Source organism: Balaenoptera acutorostrata, chromosome 9 (genome assembly GCF_949987535.1).
Source record: "Balaenoptera acutorostrata chromosome 9, mBalAcu1.1, whole genome shotgun sequence".
NCBI lineage: Eukaryota > Metazoa > Chordata > Mammalia > Artiodactyla > Balaenopteridae > Balaenoptera > Balaenoptera acutorostrata.
The window spans coordinates 89,048,073-89,075,504 of NC_080072.1; the positions used below are offsets into that span (position 1 = coordinate 89,048,073).

At 38.6% G+C, this 27,432-nt stretch overlaps 1 protein-coding gene and 1 long non-coding RNA gene across 8 annotated transcripts in view; one reads left to right on the top strand and one right to left on the bottom strand.

Annotated features, from left to right (window-relative positions):
- Window positions 1-27,432, bottom strand: part of BCO2 (beta-carotene oxygenase 2) — a 479,892-nt gene that overhangs the window by 424,922 nt on the left and 27,538 nt on the right. For 4 of the 7 annotated variants that reach the window (XM_057553026.1, XM_057553029.1, XM_057553025.1 and 1 more), the window contains one exon: window positions 2,488-2,590. The exons of 1 other annotated variant lie outside the window; for it this stretch is intronic. The gene's annotated coding sequence lies outside the window, so the exon portion shown is untranslated. Of the gene's footprint in view, window positions 1-2,487; window positions 2,591-12,803; window positions 12,917-27,432 lie in introns of those variants that run through there. 2 more of the 7 variants (XM_057553028.1, XM_057553031.1) reach the window with 2 other exon arrangements.
- On the top strand, window positions 12,094-25,988 carry LOC130708852 (uncharacterized). Its single transcript, XR_009009273.1, has 3 exons — window positions 12,094-12,152; window positions 22,205-22,359; window positions 25,731-25,988. It is a non-coding gene; the product is annotated as an uncharacterized LOC130708852 (long non-coding RNA).

Genomic DNA, 27,432 nt, shown 5'->3' on the forward strand with positions numbered 1-27,432 from the left:
GCCCCAGGGGTCAATGGACTTGCCCTGTATAGGCTCAAAGAATTTTTCACTTTTTAAAATCTAAATTTAAACATTTCCAGCTTTGTGGGCTATACAGTTTCTGTTGCAACGACTCAACCCCACTGGCGTAGGGTGAAAGTAGCCATAGCTATCATGTAAACAATGGGTGCGACTATGTTCCAAAGTAACTTTCTTTACCAGGCAAGGGGCTGGATCTGGCCCACCAGCCATAGTTTACCCACCCCTGGCCTCTCTTCCCCAGGGGAAAAAAATCTAGTTTATCTGGCTTATATGATTTGCAAGTTTGGGGAAAAAGGAGCTAGGAATGCTTGGTTCAGCAATTTTTTATCCTCTATTTTGGTCTGTTCCCCTCTCTTCTGCCACATAATATGGGGTCTGACACTATGGAGGTTGCCTGAGGTTTCCCAGTTGTGTCAGTTACTTGGTGGGAAGGTCTCAAGTTCAGAAGAAGAGGAAATTGGACAAGCTCATTTGCTCACATCAAAGTCCCATTCTCCTAGCTTTCATCAGTTATACAGCTGACCTTTTGATAGCCATCTGTCAGTCTCTAGTGCTCTATTTATCAACTGGTTTAAAACTCAGGCAGGGAAGAAAGAGGTGTAATCTATGGAGTCCATCAAAATCCCAACATATTCAAGGATTGCGATACTAGTTTCTAAGCTTCCCATTTTGGTATGTAGAGTCTGAGGGCAAAAGGGTATAGCGGAAAGAATGGGGCTATGGAGTCAGTCTTGGCTTCTAATGTCAGATGTGTTACTTATTGACTATGTCACCCTGAGTCAAGTTATTTAACACCTCTCGGGCTCTTTTCTCTAATCTATACAATGGCATGAACAATGACTCCCTCATTGCATCATTGTGGAGTTAAAAGAAATAAAATACAGGGAATGACTAGCGGGCAACCTGGTATAAATGTATGCTCAGAATTTTATTGTTCCCTTTATATCAATAACCCACTGGATAAATGTCAGAAATAAGATTTACCAGTAGCCATGAGAAAGTTGTTTACAGACCATAAAACAACTGAGTTGTACAAACAGCGTTTTAGGGAGAACGACTAGTTTTTTATTTTGAAGGGAAAGCAAATAAATTATCTTCTTGCAAAACTGAAGTAGATTAGTGAAGAAGAAAAAGGCACCAGTAAATGTCCCAAATTTCTACAGTAGCTGATGTGGGTGGAATAAGAGAACCCTTGATTCATCCAGCCAACTACTTGTGTTCTGCATAATTACAACTTTTTAATGGCTTCTGCAAGGATGTTGATCATTACATGACAACAAACCCATAAATATCTGTCTGTGTTAGAACAGTGACACTCACTGGTTACTTCTGATATTGACAGCCATACTCACTACTAATACACATCCTTTATAAAGCAAACTTAAATAATGCTCATAGATATCAGCTAGGTAGAAAAGGGGATACCCAACTCCTTGTAAATATTTGGACCAACATAATTTTGAGTTACCCAGTATGGAATGAGCTACCTTTCTTGTGGCTCCCTACACCTCTAGAGATGCCCAAATGTACTTTAAATGATCATTAATTGGAGTAGTCCTAGAGAAGATTCATGAATAATAATTAGGGATTCTAGATGATCTTTACAAGCGTTCCAGCTTCCAGTTCCTGGTCTCAAGGACTCAGAGCAAACCCACATTTATGTGACTTGGAAGCTTAAAACATTTTTCACAGTAAAATCTTGGTTCCTTTGTTCATATGTAAATTATACACATCTTTTTTAATTATTAAGGCTCTATTGGTTTTGGAAATAGGAGTGCTTGCCAAATCAGTGCCCTTGTTATCATTCATCAATGATAATTACTCACTGCAGTGAAATATAATAGAAGCATCTACAGCTTCTTACCTATGGGATGATTTTCTGTCACTTAACACAAAAACTGTAAGAATGACTGACCCCTTCTCGTCTCCTAATCCCCAACCCAGTAAAACCTTCAAATCTCACAGTAAAACTAATCTCAGGTTTAAGGAGGAATCCAACTTGTGTCAGTGACTGGAAGGACTCCACCCTAACAGCATATTAATTTTTTTCTCCTGTTTAGATGGTAAAAGAGTAATGTTTTGAATGTCAATGACTGAAACATGTTGCTTATTAGTCACCCCCTCAAAGCATTAAAGGGAGGGTCAATTAATCTAGGGTCAGGAGCAGCCTTGGCATCTCATGCAGACATTTTCTCATTTCTTATTTTAGGGATGTTTACATTCAGGGACTTAAAAAGAAAGTGCTAACTTGCCCAAGGCAGTAAGGTTTTAATAAACCCATTCATGTAATGACAGTTGGTTTTCCTTCGGTATCAAGAACATTCTTATGTATAAATCAGTGCACATAGGATCAGTTACCACTACAAGAGAAAAAAAGAATCTTGCTACCCACCACCACTCTATTACAGAGATTATTAAACACATTCATTTTCTTTTCCTTATTAAAGAAAAACCAAACAAACATACTTAGGCAATGAAGAGCAGTGGCAGCACTGTGTTTAAGTGTTTTTTCTACCATCCCTCTGTCCAGTTAGCATTGGACTGCGCTTATCACAAGAGAATTTCCAAGCTGAAAGAAACAGAGGCGTATAGACAGTGTCAGCTCTGTAGTTTGAGAGCAGGAGGAGAAACAATCCCATGAGGAACACAGAAGATGAGAGCATGGGTGAGGGTAGAAAGAGAGAGGAATTTGGTTCAAAGGGTCCATTATGCTCTGTTTTCTCAGACTGGATTATTTCCAAACAATAGCATCTGTAAGAACAAAACCCAGAGATATATTAAAAGGCATTTTCAAGGAGGTGGGCTCAAGATGGCAGAGTAGGAAGACCCTGAATTCACCTCCTCCCACAGACACACCAAAACTACAGCTACATATGGAACAATTCTTCCTGAGAATGTCCTGAAGACTAGCAGAACAGTTCTTCTACAATTAAGGATACAAAGAGAAAGCCACACTGAGATGAGTAGGTGGGGGAGAAAGCAATCAGAACCCACACCCCCAGTGGGCAACCCAAAAGAGGAAGGGCATATCAAAAACTAGGAGATCCTCCCTAAAGAGTGAGGGATTTGAGCCCCAGTTTGAGCACCCCAGCCCTGGGGACTGGCACCTGTAAAATGAGCCACTTAACTGGTTTTGAAAACCAGTGGAGCCTATAACCAGGAGAGTCAGAGGGCTATAAGAAACCAAGACTCCCCTCTTAAAGGTGAGTGTGAACTTACTTGCTCTGAATGCCGGCAAAGAAGCAGCAGACAGAAAAGCGCCTGAAACTCAAGCTGGCTTGCCAAGGCTGCCCCAGCACACTCACCAGCCCAAACCCAGCTCCAGCTCTAAGCCCTCTGCCAAGGCAGCAGCCCTCAGCATGCCCCAGGAGAAGCTACAGTACACCCAGCTAGAGCTAGGCTCCAGCTCTAGCCCCTCTGGCTCCAGCACTCTCACCAAGATAAAGGCCCTCAGCACATCCCAGGAGAAACCCTGGCTCATGTTGGGCTCTGGCTCTACACAATAGTTAAGGGATACACAAAAATATGTTACACATGTCAAAAACAAAAAACATGGGGGAGGAGTAAAAATGTACAGCATTTAGAATGTGTTTGAACTCAAATGACTATCAGTTTAAAAGATATATATATCTCTCTCTATATATAGATATATATATATCTTTTATATTTATATATATATATATACATATATACCCACACGCATATACATATAAAATGGTAATCATAAACCAAAAACCTACAATACACAAAAAAGCAAAGAGAAAGGAACCCAAATGTAACACTAAAGAAAATCATCAAACCACAAGGGAATTGTGGTTTCAAGCTACTGCTTTGAATTGTTCATCAGCAGAATGCTAAATGGACATACTTCCGGTAATCATTATAAAATAAACAAACCATATACCGGGCAACCTTACCTTGAAAGCACCTTTCTATTTCTGTTTGTAGTTCTCATTTTATAAACCTATATAATAATTCTTAAGCACACTTAAGTTTGAGAAACACTGAATAGAACTAAAGCAAGAACAATATATACAGATGCTTTGGTTACTAAATATTTTACTTAAGGTAAGTATTATTTCCCTAGTAATTAGTGAATAGAAGGGAATTTTAAAATTAGGCATACTATGACCTCTTAGGCATTTGCAGTTCAACGCACCTTCCAAAATCTCCATGTCACTTCAGCAGGGCATGCAGAAAGTTCTAAATCCATTGCATACCATTCACAGATCACAGAATTCTTGGACCACTTCCTGGTCCATCTATATGCCTACCCCCTTTTCATCTTTGTATCATATATGTAGGCACAAAATTAAAGCATGGATTTTCCTAGAGGCCCCTAGAATCCTCAGTTGATGCTTGTGTATGTACACCAATAGCACAAATATTCTCAGACTCTCCATACCATTACAGATATTTATACTACCCTCCAATTTAGGTTCCTGTCAGAGAAAAAGAAAGTCTGAATCCTGGTGCCACACCACCTTGTTCTGTATTTGTCTCTCTTCTCTTTCTTACACTTCACAATGGAAGTGGAACGCGCACATTTTCCTCTTCTTAATACTTGCCAGGGACGTCACTTACATAACATTTTAAGATCTATCTATCCCTGGCTATAGGTTTGTATCTGCTAGTTTTAAGGCAAGTAAGAACTAGGGATTATCAAGAACAAAAATGTCAATAGATGCATTTACTTGTGCAAATTAAATGAGAGTGATGTAGCATGTTACATTTTAAGGCAATGGGTATTAAGTTTTCAAGTAAACATACATGCATGGTATGATAACACTATGATAATTATTTTTTCAAACAGCTACAGGGCATTTCTAACAACTCCCAACATCTTGGCAAAGGAAGACATGTCAAAGGCACTAAGAGATAAACAGTAAGATAGCCCATGATATTACAAGTATCAGAGAGAACACACTGGAGCATATGGCAGCAGGACACAACATCATGCCACTTGGTTCCTATTACTGTGTTCAATACATACATGTTATTCACTTCTGCAGAGGTTCCCAAGTCTCATAAAATTGGACTTGCCCTCACAAAGCTCATAACCATCATCATCACTATTTAGATCCATTGTGTCAAGCTCTATATTCACACAAACCTCACAAATGGGTACTATTTTAAAGAAGAGGTAACTGAGGCACAGTGAGGTTGAAAACTCACTTCACACACACACAAGAAGTTAGTAATAGAATGGAATAAAGGCCATACCCCTCATACTCTAAAACTCATGCTTTTAAATAATTTATAGCTTGTCTTTCTATGTATATGCATAATTATAATAGGAGGAAAGAAGTAATAATGACCACAACAGAAGTACAGATAAAGCACTGTGATGGAATTTCAGAAAAATTATATATATATATATATATATATATATATATATATATATATATTTATTTATTTATTTATTTATTTATTTATTTATTTATTTTTATAGGGGCAAGGTAAGCAAATACCTCATGAAGATGTTTTGCTTTGGATCTCTAAGACAGGAAGTTCTCAACTGTGAAAATAGGTACAGTATCCCCCAAAGCAGAGAGAACTACATGAGCAAATTCTGTGGGGGAGGAAGGTGGGTAGAAGAGCACAGAAGCAATATAATTTCAGTTTGGCTGGAGTATAAGTCTTACCAAAGAAAAGAGAAGGAACATAACATTCTTGAGTGTGTTCTTTAGTGCTAGTCACCTTGCTGTACATTTCACATGAAATACCTGATTTTATTTAATCATTACAAGAACTCAGTGAAGTGGGTATTATTAGAGTTTTGACAAAAATAAATAATTGACAAGATGACAGAGAAAACATGTATTCTGGTGAGAAGTTGGAATCAAAGCTAATTATAAAGCCCATATTCCCTCAAAAATGTCATATATTATAACATGATGAAAAATCCTAAGGACAAATTTAGGAATGGAAATAAGGACCACATTGAGTAGGACCATGAAGGCCAAGATAAAAAGGATTGGACTTAGCTTTGAAGATAATCGTAAGTCATTGTTGGTGTATTTATGTCTATACTCTAGGAAGATTTCTCTACATGTCAAAAGCACATTTTAGTCATTAACTGACTGATTTGTCTGTCATGAAAAACCAAGGTCAATAAATTCTAATCTGTGCTAATTGAAATTTGTTCTTTCAGCCAAACTTTAAGCTCCTGGGTCATAACCCCCATGCAACAATCAGACAAATAAGAAAATCTAAATACTTGAGTATAAAATTCATGATAAAAAAAATTATTAAATTACTCATAAAAAGAGTAAAATAAAATGGGCAGTAGGATGGGTTCATGAAATGGAGCTTTAGAGTATTATTCGTATAAATAGGACTGGATCATTCGCTTTGGTGAAGGAGGCAGCCACGTATTTGCCAATAGCCAAAATCTACCACTAAAATGTCACTCCTTATTCATACCCTTTCAACGGATAATCATTTTTCTGAGACTTTATCCTGTGGAAGTAATCCAATAAAAGCAATAGTTAGGTGCACTAAGATATATTTCTAATCACATAATTGTGCAGGAAAAATACAATGTGAAGGTATATCCTAAAATATTAACAGTGATTGTGGGGATGTCTGGCTTATGGTTAATTTTGATTGCTTTTTCATGATATATTTTTGTATTTAAAACTTTTTATACAATCAGCACATATTATGTTTATATTGGGAAAAATTATACAATAATACAAAATGGAGTGGAAGAGGCACAGAATTGGGAATTCAGGGAACAGACTTCTTACTAATTTCTTACTCTATCTTCCTGCTTCTGGCCATCTCTGGGCATAGGAATAGTTGCACACTACATAGACAAGAGGTGCTTCCCAATCTTTTGGTGTAAAATGTCAAACCACAGGACCTAAGCCTACTTTGAGTATTTGGAAAGCAAAATGACCTAACATGTCATCAACTTATTCTCAAACTGGAATTAGCATGGTTCAGTATGTAAGACATATTTCTTTTCTGCCCAGAGAAAGGTAAAATTCATTAGAGTTTTTGAGTGGTGATTGAGATGTTACTCTATGTAAGTGATTTTTAGAACTCATTTCTCATTCTCAAGGTCAAGGTCAAGGATCCATTACTCTGACTCATGTTCTATGTTAGTAAAATGTTTCTGATCTTCAGAGTATCAGTGATCATACTTCTTGAACTTCCAGACATTCTATCTGATAATTTTTGATTTGTGTAGATGTGTATGTAAAAAAACTTTCAATTTCTGAAGCTGATATTACAATTTAACTATACATTTAATGATCACTTTAATAGAAAAAATAAAATGTATTGTTCTTGAGAAAACTGGATTTTTCGTTCTAGATATCTAAACACTTATCACTCAAATACACCTGCCGCTATTAATGCACGGAGAGAATATCTCTGTAAGTAGTACTGTGATGGCTAATATTTTATCACACCGTTTATTTTCTTAACTATCTTATCCAGTTTTCCAGTTTTGAGGCTATTTCTTTTGAAATTTTGTATTATATTATTACTAGAGTTTGTTATTCAAGCAGGACGAGCACAAATTTCTTTATCTTATTTCAATTTGTATTTCTTTCAACGCTTTGCTTCATGGCACAAGTGAAAAGCCCTAGATAAATCATTTAGATGATAAACTTATTTTGGGAGAATCCTTTATCATCAGTAAAGAAACCAGCTGATTTGTAATAATGGTTATACATACATTTGGACAGAAGGTGAAATACAGTCATTTAATAAGGATATGGAAAAGAATCATAACAGAGTTTTAATAAGTAGTACATAGTCCAGCTGAATGTCTGAGAAAAGTATGTCTTTAGGAGGGTTTACCAGTGAAGAAAAAAAGGAAATTTCTGATACAGGTGGAAACCATCAGGTACAATTACTTTAGCAGTAACTTGAACATCATAAACATATACCATTCATACATATAAACACATTCAGAAAGCACACGCTAAGTTACAAGGTACATGATGAAAACACTGACCTTTTTCTCTAACCATATATAATTGTTCCTCTGGTTTCTATGTCTCGTAGCATGTTGTTTTTCTTATTCTATTTCCAGTGACTATTATCATGCCTGCATGCCAGCAACAGAGCTGATGTCAGTGTGTTAGCATGAAAATGTGCCCTTATCATGTCTTCAAAGACAAATAATTTCACTTAAGTATTAATCGTGTTCGCAAATAATGTTATAATATTTGAATTTGGCATTCTTAGAACACATAACCTCTAAAGATTGCTGTAGCAGTGCCCTGCCTTCGCCATTTTAGTACATGCCTTCCTGAATTTTGCTGTTAGCATCTGTGTGTCTTTGCCTAAAGGGTTTATCTCATCATCTGTGTCTATTCTGTTCATGTGAAAGGCAGGCTAGGAGTTCTAGGGAATTAGCATCCTTGGGAACATCCCTCAAACAATGATTAAGGGGTCTTAGTAGATAAATACCCCAGGTCCTTCACCTTTGGGGTGGGATAAATCTGAGGCATGTGTGCTATGCCATTTCCAAAGCACCTGGGATTCCAAGCAGGACTAAGCTACAGATACCTACATTGATGACTTTATTACTGTATTAACTTCTTCCACTCCCTGTCTTAATTTTCTACTTCCCTACTCTCATTCCCTGGAATTGCTTCTCAAATGAATTATAATACTTACATTTAATTATGTCTTTGATAACTACTCATCAGAGACTCATGGAACATCAGGGCTACTCATTCAAAACTTGATGTGTAATCTCCTAGTCTGCTGACACATTGCTACATTACATACAAAATCAAAGTCACAGACTAGACACTTAAAGCAGCTCCTCCTTCTGACTTCCCTATACCTCATGTTATCTCGGAGCCCAGTCAAAACAGCCTTCCATAAATCAGTGACTCCTTCTCCTTTGTCTTTCATATCCAACGAACAGCCAAATCTTGTCCGTAGTATCTCCAGTATGTGTCCAGCACCTGTTACCCCTTTCCTTTCTTTCATTATTAACTTAGTTCAGGCTCCCCATTACCTCACACTTGGATTATTGCCACATTAAACTACCTTAAACTTGAATTATTAAAATGTACTTTATCCCTTCTGTCCAAAATTGGGTATGAATTAGTTAACTACAAAAATAGTTGCTTGATAGTCGATAGGAGAGGATGGTAGAAAACCAGACAAAGAAATAATGCAGTCATTGACTGCTGAATGGAGTGAGAAGTGTACCTATTCTTATTATTTTTTGAAAGCTCTTTCTTTCCTTCCTAACCAGCATCCCAGAAGGGTCATTAACATGAGCGATCCACCAACTGTTCTTCTATAGTCTGTCAATATACTCTCATTAAAATGTAAAATTCAGTCATGGCATTCATCCCTTTAACAGTTTTGAAGTTATATCTTATTGCCTATAGAACAGACCAACGTTCCTTAGATATGAATGCAAATTTTGTCTTACATCCCTTGCTATTTCCCCACAAAAGTTCCATGCTCTAGGTTTATCTACCTGTTTACATTTCCCCAATGTTCTTTATAACTCAAAATCTTTGCATAACTGCTCATTTGATCAGTACAGTTCTCGCCAACTAGTGTTTCTTAAGCTTCAATGTGGAGCTTAATTGTTAACTTCTCTGGTAAGCCTTTAATGCAAAATTCCCATCAAAGATAAAGCCACATGCTCTTCTTCAATATCCCTGTACCTACTCTTTCATATTACTCTTTTACTCTAATGTAATTTATTATCTTCCATTTCCTACATTAGATTGTGAACTGCTTGAAAGAGGACTTTCTTTGACTCTCCAAAAGATGAATGACATATGATTTGGTAATAGTAAGTCACTGTTTGTTTGCTCTTTAGTTCTTCTAGATCCTTGTTAAATGTTTCTTGTATTTTCTCCATTCTGTTTCCGAGATTTTGTATCATCTTTACTATCATTACTCTGAATTCTTTTTCAGGTAGGTTGCCTATTTCATCTTCATTTATTTAGTCTTGTAGGTTTTTACCTTGCTCCTTCATCTGTAACAAATTCTTTTGTCGTTTCTTTTTTTTTTTTTTTTTTGGATGGGTGGCACTGTATTCCTGTCTTACTGGTTGTTTGGCCTGAGACGTCTGGCAGTGGAGTTTGCAGGCAGTTGGATAGGGCTGGGTGTTGGTGCTGAGGACCTCCGCGAGGCCTCACTCCAACTGATATTCCCTGGGGTCTGAGTTTCTCTGTTAGTCCAGCGGTTTGGACTTGGAGCTCCCACCACAGAAGCTCGGGCCCAGCCTCTGGCCTGGGAACCAAGATCCCGCAAGCTTTGCGGCACGGTTAAAAAAAAAAAAGGAAGAAAGAAAGAAAAAACGGAGTACAATATCAAAGAATAAAAAACAAAATAAAATTAGAAAAATAAAAAATATATTAGGAAAAATAAAAGTATAATTGAAACAACTGCAACAGGTAAAATAAAACCACAACAGAAAAAAAAAAAGAAAAAGAAAAGGAGGGCGTGTCCGCAGCCCTGACGAGCCCGGCGCTGCCTCGGCTCCCCGTCGCCCGGCCCCTCGGCTCTGACCGGCCGCGGCCCGCCCTCCCCCGGCCCCCGACCCGGAGGAGAGGGGCCTGCCCGTCCCCGCCGCCCACAAGCGGCAGCGGCCCCGGCCGCGGCGCTTGTGTCGGTTGGCGGCGCCGATGGACGGTTGGTAGCAGCCGCCGAGGACAAGGCGGCGGCGGAAGATGGTGCCGGGAGCCGCGGGCCCTGCTGCTGCCGCCGGCGGAGGAGGAGGCGGCGCTGCCCGTTCACTGAGTTTAACCAGTAACGCCATTCAGTTGCCAGTATCAAGCAAAGCAAACCTAAGACACTTTTAATCTGCTTTTTAAGAGAAGTGGTAATCCTTTTCAAAGTGCCTGACGTAATCGTATCAGAGTGCGGTATAAGCTCACAGAATCCAGAGAAATCATCATAAGTTGTACGTATTTCTGGTGAACACTGGAACCACCCTGACATTTGACACTGAACTTACAGTGCAAACTGTGGCTGACCTGAAGCGTGCCATCCACAGCAAGCGCAAGATCGCTATTCAGCACCAGGTGCTGGTGGTCAACGGGGGAGAGTGCACGGCTGCAGACCGGAGAGCGTGCACCTACAGCGCCGGGACGGACACAAATCCACTTTTTCTTTTCAACAAGGAAATGGTCTTATCTGAACGTCTACCTGCTATTCCTAAAACTACCTTTTCAACAGAAAATGACATGGAAAGAAAAGTTGAAGCGTCCCTTATGATGCCTGCAGTTTTTCACACTGTTGCTTCAAGGACACAACTTGCAGTGGAAATGTACGAAGTTGCCAAGAAACTTTGCTCTTTCTGTGAAGGTCTGGTCCATGATGAACGTCTTCAGCACCAAGGCTGGGCTGCAATCATGGCCAATCTGGAGGATTGTTCAAATTCCTACCAAAAGCTACTTTTCAAATTTGAAAGTATTTATTCGAATTATCTGCAATCCGTAGAGGACATCAAGTTAAAACTTACTCAGTATGTTTGCCATTAAAATGGATAATAAGATGTTTAAAATACATTTGCAGTTTATCAGTAGTTTTAGTAACAGTAATTTCGTTTCTAGTAGGCCATATATTTATTATAATTGAGGTTCATGTTTTTGAGACTTTTATGATGACTTTTATGGACTGTAAAATTTTTAAAATTATGGACAGTTTCATCCTCCATATATTTTATGGATCTGCCATGTTTCTTTTTCTTGTATTTTCTTTATGTAAAAGACTCAAAATACTTTTGAAATCATTTAGAACCCCCCCCCCAAAAAAAGGAGGGGGAGAACAAGCCAAAAGGAGAGATCACTAACAAAGTGTAAAGAATAAAATAAAATTAGAAAAATAAGACTTCTTAGGAAAAATAAAAATATAAAAGAATCAACAACAATGAATCAACAAGGTAAAACAGAACCCCAGTCTAAAAGAGGAAAAAAGAAAATAAATAAATAAAAGCCTTGGCTATGGAGGCAGAGTTTAGGCAGGGGATGGAACTTACAGCGGGGGGAGGTTTGGGTGGGGCGGGACCTAGGTGGGTGGGGGGTGACGTTTGAGCGTGGGGCGGGGCCTCTGCTTAGGATCTGCAGGGAAGGGGAGAGGCAGCAGGTGGAAAGGAGGGCCTGTGGAGTGTGGAGTTCCGGAGTTTGGAGGTAGGGCCCTGAGTGAGGGTGTGTGGGTGGGGTTTAGGCCCAGCTCGTTGGAGGGGGTGTCCGAGGCTAGAGGTGGGGCCCTGGGGATGTAGGGGCGGGGCTTGGGATCTGTGTGGCAGGAGGGAGGTTCCAAAGGCAGAGGATTAGGCCCCGGAGCCCAGCAGGCTCCCCAGTGCCTGAGTGGACAGGGAAAGGACTGGCCCGGTTCCCTTCCAGTCCTCTGCCCCTCCGCCACCGTCTCCCCCAGGGTCTCCCCCATCGCCACTGGACCCCTAACCGTGGGTGGGTTCCGCTGGGTGTAGGAACTCCTCCCCTCCCCCAGCCGCCCCTCAGGGGTGCTGGTCCCAGAAGTCCGGCCTTTACATTTGCTCCCCCTTCCCTCCCTCCCACTCCCTCAGGACCCGCACGGCTGGAGCGGGCCTAGGTGGGCAGAGGATCAGGCCCAGGATCTCAGAAGGTTCCTGGGGGCCCAAGTGGGCAGGAGAAAGCTGGCCACGCTCCCTTTTGATCCTCTGCCCTCCCAATGGTTCCCCAATTTCCCCCTTCGGGCGTGGGATCCCTTCCCCTCCCCCAGCCGCCCCTCAGGGGCCCCAGTCCCTTCCCGCCTCCACTTCTCCTCCCCCTTCACTCCCCCCAAGCCCCACATCCTACCCGGTTGCTGGTGGTTCCTCCCGTGCCCTTAGGTGTCCGTGGTCCCCCACCGGTGCCTGGTAGGGGCCCTAGTTGTGAGGAGACGCGGATTCCGCGTCCTCCTAGTCCGCCATCTTGACTCCACCCCACAACATGCCACTTTATACTGACAGAGACCTAAAGTTTGCTTATGCAAGTGTTGTAGATCATGAAGGGGTGTTATCCGAATCTAAGGGAATTCTGTGATGCAGATGAGGATGGGCGAGGCTCATAACACACAAAATGGCTGAGGGAGCTGGTAACTGTTTGAGGGTTTGCATGTGTGTGTTTTGTGTATTCCTATTTGGCTGGGTTCAGTTGGGTGCGGTTTTCTGTGTTCACCTAGTGTTTTCTGTAGATGGACTCATGCACAAGTAAATGCAGACTTCACATTTGTCTTCTAATATATCAATTGCGTTGAAACAAATCCTTATTTTCAAAACAAGCTCTATAGTAGAACAGAATTCTGATAAATATAAGAAATCCCATCCATTTCACTTCAATCAAAACAATGTTCCTTATGCAGGGAAGGAGAAGAGAGATCTGATAGGACTATTACTTGAGGGACCTTCAAATATAAAAATAATGCCAGTGTGACATCTGATACTACAGTGTTGTTCTAATCATGTTTCTATTACAGCAACTCACACTATCTAGCCCATTAATTCATGGTCCTCCACACATGGTTTCAGGATTAAATGGACTAATTTGTTTAAGTGAGCTCGTGGTGAAGAAAGAAGCCTGGTCCAAAGAGGGGCCAAACTCTATAATAGCAATAGTGATAAACAACATCCTGTTTGCCCTTATCTTAGTGTCTCTCTCTCTCTCTCTGTAGGGGTCTTGCCTTTAGACTGTACATGCATGGAGAGCAAGACCCATATTTCATTCATTCCTGTATTTTCAAGAACTATCTGGAACTTGAAAGGCACACAGTAGACATTTATGAAATGAATAAACTACCGTTCATTGGTGGTTGCTCTATGCTGAGTATTTGTCATGCTACTTCTGATCCTTACAGCAAATGTGTGAAAGAGGGACTTGTTTTCTCTCTTTCTAACTAAAGAAGCTAAGGCTCAAGGAAGTTATGTAACGTGTCTAAAAACACACATGGGTAGAGTGGAGGAACTAGGATTTTAACAAATGTTTGTTTTCAACCACTTGCATTGGCAGTTCATTACTCTGTCTCTCAAAAATATATGACCTTTTTTTTGTAAGCACCAAGGTCTACACAAGTAAACCACTAAAATTTAACCTTGGTTTAAAGTAGACATAACACATATCTTTGGTAGGTTAACTGGTAATCACTTCTTCAAATATCTGTTATTCATCCCCTCTGCACACACACATGATGACTAATTTAGTGTATAAGCTGGCAAAGCAATATTCCTCTCTCCTTCTACCTTGCTGCTTTCTGGGACATGGTACACACCTAAAGAGGGAAACAGTCTGCTTTAGATGTTTTCTTTCTTTATTGCTCCAGGCACACAATGGCCAAAGAAATTGGTCTGAAATTGGAAGGAGGGCAGAGGCCAGGGAAAGTCTACACGTTCATCCACTCTTGTTTGGTTCATTATTACTGAAGCTAAAATGACAAGCTTTACTGAGCCTATTTGGAAATACTACTACTACTAAGGCTGGGAATCCCTTTTCTACCCACTCATGGAATAGTGACAATTTAAGAGACAAGATTTATGTTTTCTCCTGTAGGCACTTTCTTAGAACAATTTTTTAAAAAATAACAGAAAATCCCACTTTTACTGTCCACTGACATGGGGTCCACTTGACGTTTTCTGAACAACCGCTCTCTCAAACACGAGCAATAATAGATACCTTTGAAGTAAACCTCCACTTCTTGATCTTAAAAGCAAGCTAGGAAAATGGCAGGTTGATGGTTACCCCTCAAAATCCTTTGTCCTGTTGTGGGGAGAGTGTTGCCAGCCCGTCTCGCTAAGGCATCTTCTGAGTCCACCCCCTTTCCTCTTGGGTACTTAGTCTCCTCCTCAGCGATATTCAGATTCTCGGCAGGAAGGAGGGCACTCTCTGCCTTCCATAATGATTTGATTAATTTTATGATGTACTTAGTCCACGCTGCAGTGTGGACAGTCCATAACATATATGAAGAAGAAAATGGAAGGAAAATTGAATCCAAAGGAGGTCTTCATGACTCTTCAGAAGTCAGTATTTTCTGGTATTTGACAAGATTCTCCCTTGGTTTCAGAAGCTACATGGAGAACAACTTGGACTTTACAACTGAAAGAAAATAAATCTGAGTTTCAACCCATCCCTGACCATTGACTATCTATCTATCTATCTATCTATCTATTTATTTATTTATGGCTGTTCTGGGTCTTCGTTTCTGTGCGAGGGCTTTCTCTAGTTGCGGCAAGCGGGGGCCACTCTTCATCGCGGTGCGCAGGCCTCTCACTACCGCGGCCTCTCTTGTTGCGGACCACAGGCTCCAGACGCGCAGGCTCAGTAGTTGTGGCTCACGGGCCTAGTTGCTCCGCGGCATGTGCGATCCTCCCAGACCAGGGCTCGAACCCGTGTCCCCTGCATTGGCAGGCGGATTCTCAACCACTGCGCCACCAGGGAAGCCCCATTGACCACTTTTTGATAATAGAGTAAGTCACTTACTTTTCAGGGCTCTAATTTTCTCATCTATTAATTGGTTCCTAAGTATCAGGTTTATTGCAAAGCTGTATAAAATGGTGGTTAGAAGCAAAGGCTTAGAAACACCTACTGCCTGGGTTTAAATCCTGATTTCACCAATTATTTACTGTGTGATTTCAGGTAAGTTTCTTAACTTCTCTGTATTTCCATTTCTGACTCAGTGGAAAAGCATCTCAAAATCCACAGACCTAATTTTACCTACTATACTAGTGATACGATAATCAGGTGGGTAATGTATTGCCCACAAACTCATTGTGCTTCCACTAATTTATATACACTTTGTTGCTTATAAACTCCTTCCTGCTGAAAATCTGAATATCTGTTGCCCAGGTTTCCTGAAAGAAAAAAATCATCTAAGCAGAGAATCTTAGTGGGTTTTGGAGCAAAGCTAAAGACTCTCAGACGATGGGCTGAGGTTTGTGTCAAATATCCAAAAGCTTCCACACCATCAAGCAACAATACATATCACCAAATAAGTTGAAAGACTCCTGGCATTTTAGGAGCTCTGTGTTGATAGAGGAGAGGAAAGCCCACCCACATGGCCTGGTACCCAGGCTGAGCAGTGGTATGTGAACAGCAACATCGCCATCTTCTGGGAATTTCAGGCTTCACACAAAACTCACTGAAGCAAAATCAGTATTTTAACAAGATCCCAAGGTGACTCCTATAATATAAAGATTTGGGAAACACTACACTACACCAATGATTTCCAGAACTGGCTGCACATTGGAGTCACCTGGAAAACTTAAAAAATGACTAATGCCTGGATTTTAATCCCAGCAATTCTGATTTAATTGGTATGAAGTGTGGCCTGAGCAGCTGAGATTAATATTTTCCCAAACGATTTCAGTGTGTAGCCAGAATTCAGAACCACTGAGCTAAATATTAACACATCCCAGGTTTTGTATCATTAAATTATGATGATTTCTTTCATGTGCTCTGGATAAAAAAATGTTAAGATATATCAAATGCATATCTTTCGTGGTTGAGAAAGTTTTCTTCCTCAGATTTTATTGTCACATGCTGTTTTCAAACCTCCTGGACTATTTCTCTCATTGTGAGTTGGGTCTGTGCAGAGCTGACCTGCTTATTTTCAGACAGACAGCTAAAGGCCGATTCCCCAGCAGGCTGAGCTAATGGCCATCGGTTAGGACGGAGCAGTGCCAATTAAAAAGGTGGTATTTACCACTTTACCTGATACCCGGAGGTAACAAATAAAATCCAAGGCACTTTCAGAACTCACAACACATTACATGTTAGATCCTTGGGAGGAGGGCAATCCCTATCTAGAAACACATGCTTCACTGGAAGGGCGCTCATCTATCTACTGGCACCTAAGAAACTCCATTTTGAGTGATGTCTTTGTCGCTCATACCCTTGCATGGACTGCTGCTACCCTGCTGCTACTGTCCTCAAGCAGCATTTCATGGTTCAGCACACAACAAAGGGAAGGGACACCCCAGGGTTGGTTGGTATTATTGTTGTTTTTGTTCTTGTTATGTTTATGCTTATTTTGTGTTATTTATTTAACTGGAGATATTTATACTATGTGACTCGTGTGCTCTAAAAACTTCCTATGGTAGAAAATTTTATATTCAGTAACGTATGACCTTAGGGGAAAAACAGATTTGGAGACCATGTAAAAGGTAACTTTTTAAATTGTTCTTAAATATTTATTATTCACTTAAAATAAAAAATAAAGACAGCACAGTGAATAATATAATTTTACACATCTTAAGATAATAACACTGGTTTCTATTAAATTTTATATAACCCTGTATGCCTTACTTACTAAAATATTTTCAGATTCTTCCTCAATCACAGCTTAACTTAGATGCTTTGTTGCCAATTATTTAAATGAGGAGTTTCTTTTTTTCCCCTTCATTTCCTACATTTTCTCCTTCCAAAAGGTTTCTGATCAACATTCCAGGATCTTGTATGTAAAATATGCATACAATTTTATAAAAAATAACGACATAATATTTATTAAGTCTATGGGTGACCAGAAGATACTAACTTCACCATAGTTATCAAAAGCTATGAATAAAAAACATTGTAGTAGCTCCCTCTAGTGGACATTCTGAAGGTAAGGCGGCACTAACAGAACAGCCATTCTACATTCAGAGGCGTGAATACCATACCAGTACTTACAGACCAGCTAGGCCAAACATTCAAAAAAGTGGGAGAAAGGAAGATCAGTATTCAAAATGTGTATTTCTGAAGGTAATAAATCCAGGAAAAATTGATTTATATTCTTCCACTTTTGCATTGAATGATGGGGGGAAAGTTAAAGCTCTCTCATTATCCATAAACACAAAAACACTTACCCCACAGGCTTATAAATGAAATCTGTTTCTCCCCCAATCTTTCTCCACATCAGTAAACGTGTGCAGCACCAGGGAATCAAATTTGAATCCTCTTTCTCCCATTTTGCTTCACATTCTACTCGACAGCAATTAGCATCTGTTTTCTGATACTCCACCTATCTGCAATCTCTGTTTAGTGCAAGCAGCCGTCACCTCTTACCCATGCTGTTGGAGGGTCTCCTACCTGCCCTCCCTGCTTCCCTGTGTTGTATTTATATGCTCCATGCTGCACACAATGGACTGAATGACAAGTATGTTGTCAGCCTTAAATCCAACCCTTAAATTGCTCCTTGCTGCACTCAGAACCTTCCTTGCCCCGGCCTCCAAGGCTGCGGTGATCTGGGGGCCACCTGTGCCACCCACTCGAGTCAGCACAGTGACCTCCTCTAAGTTGCCCCAAATAGGTCATGTTATTTTACGTCTCAGTGTCTCTGCACAAACTGTTCCCACCCTTGGCCACACTTTTCTCATTTTTCTTGTGTCTGGTCTGTCTCATCTTGTAAGTCTCAGTTTAAATAGTACTTTAGAGATATGTAGATCTAAACTTGGTTTCCCATCCCTCAGTTTTCTTTCTCATAGCAATCTATTTGTTTCCTTCAGAGCACTCATACAATTTGTAGTTATTTGTTTGTTTAATCTTTATTATCTATTTCCCCTATTAGAATTTAAGGTACAGATCTATCTTCTTTGACAACTAGATTTCCAGTATCCTGGAGAGTTGGTGCTTTTAAGTATTAATTGAATAGATTTGTAAATGGATTCATTTTTATACAGTTACGTGATACAGGTTGGCCTGAGTAGGCCCTCACTAAATGTCAATCCTTTTCTCTTTCCAGGAATATGTGGGCTCAACTAGTTCTCATTTCTATTAGCAATTACGAGCTACTTTTTATGTTGAACTACAGTCGTTCCTTGGTTTTCATGGGGATTGGTTCCAGGACCCTCCTCGGAATCCAAAATCCAAGGATGCTCAACTTCCTTATATAAAATGGCATAGTATTTGCATATAACCTATACACATCCTCCTATATACTTTAAATCATCTCTAGATTACTGAAAATACCTAATATAATGTAAATGCTATGTAAATAGTTGTAAATACAATGTAAATGTTATTTAAATAGTTGCCAGCAAATTTAATTTTCCCTTTTTGGAACTTTGTGGAGTTTTTTGGGGGGGGGATATATTTGATCCATGTTTCGTTGAATCCACAGATGCAGAACCCCTGGTTACAGAGGGGTCAACTGTAAATGTTTAATGCTTTAAGTAATTAACTGAAGACATGGTGCTTCTGCCCTTACTTGCAGGGCATATTTATACATAGTGACGCTAATAAACCTTAAGCACCAGGAGCCCAGATTTTCCCTGGACCTTCCAAGACCAAGCGAGGGACCCTAAAAATATGGTCACATTGTCATTTTTTAAAAGTTTCTTAAGATATGGTTATGCTAACAGACTAGTATATGAGTGACATCAATTCAAAGAGGGTTTAAGAGTAGTTCCTGCACAAGAAAATGTGAAATACAATGACATCACATAGTTCATATATGAAGGGGATTAAATTAAATTAAAAGGGGATTTCCCATAATTGATAAAAATTTGCATGGCAGTAAGTTGTGAAACAAAACTTTTAAAAACAATATTAATGATTTAAAGTGTTTGATCAGCTCTTTTGGAGGAAGCAATGAGTTGTCTTTCAATTTTGTTTTCTGTAGAAAATGTTATAAAAATGCATTAAAATATTCGAAGAGCAAGTAGTCAAAATGTCAGAAAAGTAATTATAGAGTTGTGACAGGTAGTTACTTAAGACATACCTTATGTTATTTTTCTGAGTTTTGTGATGTTTTCGGTGTATGTGACCTTTTAAAAATTTATAATTTTTTTTGTTTGTTTTCTCATTCACTTTCTAGTTCTATGTTTGTAATTTTGTATTATTTTTTTCAAACGTCCCCTCAAATTAAAGACTACTGGGGCTTCTTGAAACCTGAATTTTCCCTTAATGCTTGGTTGAAGTGATACATGATAAGTATTGTATTCAACTGGATAGATTGGAGATATATGCTTGTATTTCCAATTTTATTTAGTCATCTTAATCAACTTCTATTTTAATGGCACAAAGTGACCTACATAGTGTTAGGAATAGTAAATTAAACTTAATTAAAAAAAATCTTGTCTTTTTCAGAAAGGAACAAATACACATGGTGAGATTTTAAAAGTAGAGAAGAAACAGAACAAAAGGAAGATATTATTGGGAAAAGATGAATCCAGAAGTGAAATTAATATGTAGAAGGCAGGCTATGGGGTAATCTAATATTATTAGAAGTTGGCAACAAATCTGTCCCTGAGTTACTTGACAGCCAACAAAAAGACATAAACACAGACACAGGGATCAGATAATCTACTAAAGAAAAAAGAACAAAAAACCCCAAACCTCCCCAACATTATAAAAGGGTCCTACTATACAAATCCCAGGATATAGTACACACATCTCACAAAAGCACACAAACACACACTCATGTGCACACAACACACACAGAGTCTGAGTCTTAGTCTGGGTTCCCCCAGAAGAAGACTCTAAGACAAAATTTCAAATGCAGATAGTTTGCTTGGAAGGTACAGAGAACACTAACAGAAAAGTGGGGAAGTGATTCAGGGAAGACAGATACTAAAGGGTATATTAACCAGAAAGTTACTACCATGGATAACTGGAGTTTCACGCACCTGGGGAATTCTCAGACACAGGTGCAAAACTCAATATCTCAGAATTAGTACACCTGAGGTCCAAACCAACCATGGCATTATTTTTTTTTAATTTTATGACAACTATTAAGACCTATCTGTTGATGGATGCTTGCTTGCTTTCTGTTTGAGCTCAGATAAGTAAGGATAAATAGTAAGGTCTGAGAAAGGATAACTAGTGAAATACATATAATCAATCATGACTCTTTGGACTCCAGAAAGGTAGAAAAACCAATATTAACTAGATCACAGTCCAAAATATGCTCTATTGGGTCATGACAATTTATATTCTCAACAACATCACCAACATTCCAATTTCTGTGCCTTTCTGCTCTGTTACCAAAACGCTGGCTTCGTGTGGTAGCAAGATAGTGGTAGAAGTTCCATTCCTCTCATCTTTCATGATTCATAGTTAGTGGAAAACTATGAGTCTCTTTTCCAGGAGGATTAGCAGTGTCTTAATGTTGTCCATTCTTGAGTCAATCACCAAGGCCAGAAGAATGTGGCACTCTCATTAGTCAGATCTAAACCACACGCTCATTAACAGAAGCAGAATTGAATGGCGTCAACATCACTGGAAGCACATGGGAGTGCATGCAAGTACAGAAATAGAATCTGGGAGTCATTACTACAACAATGGGACTGGGAGTCATTATTAAAATAATGGGGAATGGATGCTGGGCTGCAATAATGACAGATACCACCATCAGTGTCTTAGAAGGAAAATCACAGGTAGAATTAAGTTCAGAGTATGTCTACCAGTTTATACTTGGAAACACAATGAAGCTTATTTATACATTAAATCAATCTTTTATTCATAGAAATGTGTGACCTGAGTATGTTTTAGATCACAGGCACACTACCAGGCTTTAAGAAAATCCTCAAAAACTCAGTCTACTATATTAAGTGATGATGTAGTAGAATTTTTAAGGCAGAATTAGGAAAAGGAAGAGTCAGGAAAGTTTTACAGAGAAGACAATACTTAAGTCAAGAAGAAGGAATTCTGTGTTTCGACAGGTCTCTGAAGGAGGAAAGAAAGGAAGAAGGGAAGAAGGACATTTCAAGTAGAAGAACAGCATGTGAGAAAGCAAAGAAATATGAATGGATGTAACTTGTCTAGAAACATGTAATTTGATCTGGCCAGAATCTTAGAATGAAAAATGAATGAGTAGCAAAAACTTTTAAAAAATTGTTTCGACCCAAATTGTGAAAGCCCGTTTTTCTAAGGAGTTTATATTTTAATGTATTGACAACAAGAATTCAATGAAGGGTTTTTAACAAGAGTGGGGAGATGATGAGACAAGAAATATCCTGGGAATCAAACTGATTGCTTAATATAAAAAGTCTAGGTATAGTATGAACAATTCTATCTTGCAACTCACTTCCTCCTCCATTTATATGATGGGAAATAGTCTTTTACTAAACACATGCACATTTTCAAAGCATTTCTTAATAACTGCTTATTTTTATTGAAATGCTATTCGTGTCGGCTCATCCAAAATAATACTTTGAGAAAAATTCTCACACTAAGAACATTATTATTTGGTGAAACTGAGAGACATCTATTTTTTGTGTGGACTAATTTATTTCTGACTTAAATTGCTCCAGCCCCGACCCCCGCGAGTGAAGGCGGAACCAAAGCCCTGAAGGCGCGATCTGAACAGCGGCCACTAGAGGACAAGCTTACTTCGTGCTGTGACCAGTTAGCAACCAGCTGCTGTAATTCAGAGCATGGTTTGGCAACAAAGGTGACGTCAGCAGAGGTTAGCAAGAGCCCATTACTGTAAAAGGAGAGGTCAGTCCATCAAGTGACAGAGATGAAATATCATCTGAGTCACTTTGAAGCCAAGCTGATCAATTATACCCATCAAAGCCCAAAGGTAATAAAAATCAGAGAAGCGAAGAGTATCATTTTGACTCGGAGATGACCTGTAGAGGGAGGAAGGGGATGGCTGTGGGGTTAACCAATTCTACCTTTACATGAATGAGGTGGGGGCATTTTTCAAACACCTTAAATAAGCTACTGAAAACGTGTTGTAACCGGGGGTTAATCCTAATAGAAATAGAGCAGTGTGGAAAGTGCTTTTTAATCTAAAAACAATGGCTAAATAAGACCCCTGAGGGGTGTAGCCTTTTTCACAGGAGTTTATTCCTTGGGAAACTGACCCCTACTTGAATATAAGCACGACGATCCTAGAATAGCCTGTATGCAGACAGCCTCATCTCAGATTAAAGTCTTGGTGTTGTTTTGAAAAGAGCTAAAAGTTATAATAATATCAAATTCGCCTATAAAAAGGAAGCCAGAGTTCCTTGCAGGGGGACTGCCTGCCTCAGGCTACCCTCCTCAGACATGGGAACAGTGGCTAGACTTCTGATGAGTAGGTTCCATCCCAGATCGTCCCTATCAGAGTTTCTGAGGTGGGCTCTAGGCATCTGCATGGTTGACAAGAGCCTTAGGCGACCCTTTTTATTTGCAGTTTTTGGGGACAGACAAGTGTGGCATAACTCAAGGTACCTGCATGATACCTGTGTTAGGCACTTTTGATGAGTCAGGCTCCTAAGTGCATCTAAGGGTCATCTGTTTGCTCACATAAAAATACACATTTTTATAAAGTAGGCAAAGCCTCCCTTGTGTGGGACACCTGTATTTAGACACATACTCTGCTAAGCACTGTATGTACATTATTGTATTTTAACCTTCCCCAAGCCAGTGAAGAATATGTTGTTATTCCCTTTTATAAATCAGAGGAAACACAGCTTCAGAGAAGTTAACTGATTCATCCAAGGTCCTGCAACTAGAAAGCAACCAAACCAGAATTAAAAGCAAGATCTATTTACCTCTAAAGTTCTTTAGCTAAGAAGGAGAGGAAGAGGGAAGTAGTTCAAGGTTTATTAGACTTCACGTATTAATTTCCTCTTCATTTCCTACTCCTCAGTTATTGAACTGGATGTCGGAAAGCCCCCTATATAAAATTCAAATCTGCTGTCCTAGAACATTCACCCAATCTCCTGAGATCTCCAGAGTTACACGGGGAAAAAGCTAATCTTTGACCAATATGACTTTAGAGAAAAACATTAACTCCCGACTGTTTCAAAATAAGAAGTAAAGAAGACTCCTAATGCTATCTTCTTGAAGGAAATCCATTTAAAATCCATTTTAATGGATTTCTTTGGTTTAGAGATGTGTCTGTAGCATTTTATAAACTATGCGCCTCAACATTTAAAGTTAAAAGAAGGTCAGGCATCTCATCTCTACCAAAAATAAAGTGAATAAAAATCCTGGAAAAATTATTGCAGATTTTTTAGACTTCTCTAAAGAAGCATATTTCACTCATTAGAGTGTAGTCATGAAATACTATAGCATAAAAATGAAATGTGGCTTATTTTCTTTTTAGTAGATTTGGCCATTCTCATTAAATAAAGAAAACATTTTTTGGTAAATTGTATTTCATTTCAGTAGCATGCATTTAAATATGTCAGCCAAGAGATAAAATCCAGATATTCATATATACATATATACATACACACACACACACACACACACACACACACACACACCGTTGGTCACCCTTACAAGTATGTGAATAAAGCAACAAACACACAAAAAAATTAACCCTTAAAAAAAATCAAATGACTTAAAAAAATACTTCTGAAATCCATGATAATATTCACAGGGGTAAAAATAAATTATAGCATTTTCAGTTAGCCTATTTTCATTTTTAAATTATGTATTATATATATAATACATATTTGGCATTTTCTTCCCTCAGCTATTTTGTTTTATTAATTTTTTAGACATACAAAAAGCTATAATAATATATATACAATTTGATGAGTTTGGAGATAAGCATTCATTTGTGAAACCATCACCACAATCTGTGCTACAATTTTTATAAAGAATAAATTAATACATATTTGTGTAAAGTAAAAATTATCTTTCCTCCTCCTTCTGCCCCCTCACTTCTAACCATGGCTCATGGTTTATTGTGTGTTCTTTTATATCTATCCATATAGGTAAATCAGTAGTTGAAAAAGGGTAAACAATTAGGAGGGTAAGTAGATTAGATAAATTGTCCATTTTTTTTAATGAAGAACAGTGTATCACTGGAGTGCCTCTGTACACTGTATCTGAACTTACACATTTGCAAACAGCAAAATGATTCCCTGACTTAAAGTGAAAGGATGTATGACAAAGTCACAAGCAGATGGCATTATATATCAATCATTTGTATATAGCCACTATAGATTTATGAATTAATCGATTTACATTCAGAATTTGAGGAGGAAGAATGTTAACAATATAAGCTATGTCAGGATGATGGATTTACTCTCTCAGTGCCACCTCAAAGTTATGCTGTTGGCAATAACAAATGACTCTAAAACCCTGGTGACTCCCAACAACAAAGGTTTAATCTTATTGTGCAGCCAACAGGAGTGGGTAGCTGCTCTGTTCTATGATTCCGTCACTCTCCACTGTGAGACCAGAATGATGGAACAGACACTAACAGGGACATTGCATGTATCATAGCACAGGGAAGAAAAACCATGGAGAATGGATGTTTTTGTAGAAAAGTGGCAGGCATCTCTTCTGCTCACATTTCATTTCCTTATTTAAGTCCTTTGGTCAAGCCTGATATCAGTGAGTCTGGGATGTATAAGGGGGGTGAGGAAATATTTTTAACAATATATAAATTAAAATAGGTATTTTTAATAGTAATAGGATCTGCCAAATCTAACACTTGCATTATTATATATTATTTCATCATATGAATGCATCATAATTTATTTGTGGACATTTATGTCTAAAATTATGTCTAATTTTTCAATAATACAAACAATGCTTGGCTGAACATACTTCAACATAAACCCACATGCACACATTTCTTCTGGACTATGTTTAATAAATGCAGATTATACACATAGATTTTTTTTTTAGATATGAAAATCATAGAATTCTCTTCTATGCCTGCATTTTCCTCACATTTTTGTTTTCTTTTATAAAATAATATGAGTCATTCTTGCCTGGTTAAATAGCCTCTCCTTTCACCAAAATCCTGACAGAAGCTGACTTAAAATTCCTATTACTGGGACTTCCCTGGTGGCGCAGTGGTTAAGAATCCACCTGTCATTGCAGGGGACACGGGTTGAATCCCTGGTTCAGGAAGATCCCACATGCCGCGGAACAGCTAAGCCCGTGTGCCACGACTACTGAGCCTGCGCTGTAGAGCCCACGAGCCACAACTACTGAGCCCACCTGCCACAACTACTGAAGCCCGTGCTCCTAGAGCCCTGCTCCACAACAAGAGAAGCCACCGCAATGAGAAGCCTGCACGCAGCAATGAAGAGTAGCCCCCCAGTCACTGCAACTAGAGAAAACAGCAACAAAGACCCAATGCAGCCAAAAATAAATGAATTAATTAATTAATAAAAAACCCACCAACTTTTCGTTTTAAAAAATATATATATATACATATATATATATATATATATATATATATTACTGTGTCAGGAAGCTGGAATTTGAAGTCCTCTTTACTTTTGATCATTTATTTAAAAAAAAAGAAAAAGCAGTTCAGGAAGGATAATCTGTCCTCTGACACTATTTTAATCATTTTTTTTTTTTACCTTGTAAACCTATGTTACATAAAGAATTAATTCTTTGTAAGCTTTTTGGCTACTTGGATATCATTAGCTGAGTTTGGGTCAACTCTGGGGTAGCTTCTTTTTCTCCATGCCCATTTCAAGCTCTAACACATACCTGATATTCAGCCACTTGAAAGAAATAATGCCATTCTTTTCCTATGTCACTGAACAAACACAAACAGTGGGTAATATTTTTTTAAATCAATGGACAGTTATACTTGGCTTAAAAAATTTTTTTAATCCATAGTCTTGTTTGTAATTTTGATACATATTTTGGTATTTTAGGATGTATACATTTTTTAATTATAATATTTCTAAGAAACTGAAAAAAAAACCTACATCCATAATTTTGTAGATTTATTCACCCAACAGACATTCCAGAAATATCTGTTGAGGACCTACTTTGTGAAAGACACCATGATAAGGCACTGGAGTTATGGAGGAACAACATGATCTCGTTACCACACTCTCCCAGTTATTACCCAGCAGAACTGTGACCTGAAACCAGATCTATCTGTCAACAAAGCCTGCAATTTTTACTACCATATGTTATGGCCTACAGAAACATGTGCAGACTACACTATCAATAAATATTTTACTAAGTAAATAATAGTCTTGCCTATTCTGCTTGGTTGACAAACGAAACACATAAAATCAATGAAAATGAGCTTCCTTTCACTCACCACTAACAATAATAGAAGAGGACAAAGAAGCAAGAAAGTTCTTTTTCCTTTATTCTTAATATATTCAACAAATACTTGGTGAAACTACACTATGTGGCAGGCATTGTACTGTGTGCTATAATTCCAGCGGTGACCAAAAAATCCAGGAAAATATAATTAAACAGCAAAGAGACATTAAAAGGAGAAAACTGTAAGAAAGACACAGGCAATAAGCAAATAAAATGGAAACAAACAAAAGAAAAATGATTACAGAGAAACTTATTCAACTAAAAGATAAAAGCATTTCAACTTCCTAGAGTGGTATTCTTGAAAGAAACTAGAAAAAATATAGAACAAAAATATTCAAAGACTTTTGAGAAAAGAAAAAATTTTGAGGTGGGGAGATGGAGAGAACAAAAACCTAAAATATGTAGTTTGAAAGGGCAATGGTGTCCCAAGGAAACATATGAAATGATCAATCATGAGATATATACCAATTAAATGGCTGCATTTTAAGGATAAAGAAAGACT